The sequence below is a fragment of the Triplophysa rosa genome, linkage group LG10 (genome assembly GCF_024868665.1).
Source record: "Triplophysa rosa linkage group LG10, Trosa_1v2, whole genome shotgun sequence".
In the NCBI taxonomy this organism is placed as follows: Eukaryota; Metazoa; Chordata; class Actinopteri; order Cypriniformes; family Nemacheilidae; genus Triplophysa; species Triplophysa rosa.
The window spans coordinates 26084582-26087340 of NC_079899.1; positions in this window are offsets into that span (position 1 = coordinate 26084582).

Here is a 2759-nt window from a genome sequence, read left to right on the forward strand (position 1 = left end):
AGAGAGAGAGAGAGAGAGAGAGAGAGAGAGAGAGAGAGAGAGAGAGAGAGAGAGAGCATCAATGGGATATGTCTCTGCTCTTTGACACTTCCTTCTGTCTTTGTTTCTCAGTACTGTTATTCCTGGAAGTCTCTGCTCTTTGACACTTCCTTCTGTCTTTGTTTCTCAGTACTGTTATTCCTGGAAGTTCAGGCATTAGACAGTGAGATAAAGAGAACATACTGAAGAAAGACCATCCAAACCTGTCAGAGGCGATTCTGTGAACTATAGCCAACAAATGCCACGAAGAATTATGGTATGCACATTGTTTCAGCGTTCCCAGTAACCCCGCTGACAGAATATGATTTGCAGCGATACCCCAGAGCGACTCAAAGTTGAACTTTGCATTTCCCTTCATTTGATTTACAAATGACATTCAAGTCATTGGGTTCATCTTCAGTTGAATATTATCACCCATGTTGTCATTATACCCAAGGGAACAGTTCACCCAAAATGAACTATTTGTTCACCCTCAGTCATTTCAAACCTGTATGAGTTTCTTTCTTCTGCAGAACACAAAAGAAGATATTTTGAAGAACGTTGATATCCAAACCACACTGACCTCCATTGACTTCCAGTGTATGAACACAAAACCACAGAGACATTTCTCAAAATATCTTCTTTTGTGTTCCACACAAGAAAGGGTCATATACAGGTTTTGAATGACATGAGGGTGAATTTAAAGGACTTATTGGATGAGCACTTTCAACAAGTTGGTATGATTTATTAGGGTCTTCATGAAATGTCTGGAACATATTTAGCTTAAAAACACTCAATGGCTGTGTAAGCAAAACCCTTTTTGCCTCGTCAAAAGCAGCTATGCTCACAGCAACGTGGTGCATGTCTCTTTAAATGATAATGAGTTACAGCGCACCCCACCCCCCTACCGTCCGGCGTGTCAACACAACGCATGTGTTGTACTGCCATGGCAATGGTTTAGCTAAATATTGTTTCCTGAACTCCTCTGCGGTTAGTTTCGTTTTAAATGTCTCAAATCATTTGTCCGGGGACTGAAAAATCTGTCACAGCAAACAGCGCTCACGTTGAGCGTGTATGCTCGCCTAAAATCCACGGAATGCGCACCTTCAGATCTCAGCGGAATTACGTGGATTTTTGCGCATGTCATTGACAAGTTATAACGTTACACACACAACGTGAGAGCATAACTAGCAGGGGTGATTCTAGGTTTTCAATATTAGTGGGGGTCAGCCTCCAATGAGGATATATATAAATATATTTATACCATGGTCTTTTTGAATACTCGATTCTGATTGGCTGTAAGGTGTGCATTAAAACCCTTTGACGCACAGGTAGCTCCAGTAAGTTTGATTACATTTGAAATTTTACTGTAAACATCAATAAAAGATTTAACTTGGCAAATGACCATGGTATAGGCAGGATAATCCACAGCTAGCCGTGCGTTAAAGGATTTTAATCCGTTTCGCGTCGGGTGGTTCTTGGCCTCCACGTCGTGCATTAAAACCCTTTAACACACGGCTAGCTGTGGATTATCCCTTACATATATATAGCCACACTCTAAGCACCACATACTGTATACATTACTAAAATAAATAATTAAGAAAGAATATGCAGAAAAGCATAAAGACAAGTGTGACGAGGGAGGCGTGACGAGAGCCGTGGGAGGAGGAAGCAAGGCCGAGACGCGATTGATAATGAGTGTCAGCTGGGCGCCACCAGCCTCGTATCTCTCACGGAGGAGATCGGAAGCATAAAAGGACGAACGGCAGGAGAATACGGCGAGAGAGGACCGGGCCCGGACATTAGTTAAGTTTTGTTTATGCATTTATGTTCGTGTGGCCGGCAGTCGTCCGTGAGGGGCTGCCGGCCTTTTTACTGCTGGATTTATTGTTTATTTATTTTGATTAAAGTCTTTTGATTGTTCGCCTGTTCCCGCCTCCTTCCTTCCCGTTTGTTGAGTTTATTACAAGTTCAAATGAATATCACATTAATCGGTCAATCTGCAACATTTATAATTCAAAGTGACAACAACAGCCACAAATCCATATAATAAATGTCACAATCAACTGCTGAATCATTATTTATTAGGAATAACTTGATATGTTTCCCTGCCATTCATTCTGATTAGCGCGAGCGCTGTCACTCCTGTGCATGACTGCGTGTTCATCTATTAAATCCACAATATGTTTTAAATTAATAATACAAACACTGAAGCTTCTGAAAAACGACAAAGAGCTTCTAGGTACACTTTTGTTTCCTCGGAACTCAGAACAATGAATAAAACAGCAGCCGCACCAGGCTGATCTACAGTAACGTACAGTAACTCTTTTTGCCCGTCGTCTTTCCGGGGCTGTCAAAACTACCGTCAACTCTCTTTAACTTAGGTGCAGAAAAATCAAACAGCACATTATCATGAATCACACATTTCTGTGCGCTACAATATCATCATGATCGTTTTCTAAAGTATGCCGTCATTGGTGTGAAGTAATTTTGCTGGAGGTTCACGTTAACGAGGGGTGAACGCAGACGAAATGTTTTACAGTGGATGGGAAAGGGTCTTGTATTGCTTCCGCATCATATTAAGCTGCATTTATAACAAAGAATGGCAAAAATACAGATGTCATGTTAATGCACACACCTTCGTTACTGCTTATGACGTTCACTCCAATGTGCTGCTGTGAACTGAAGAATGCGCTAAATAACGCAGCCTAACGCCGTTTTCATAATAAGAGTTTTAAAGG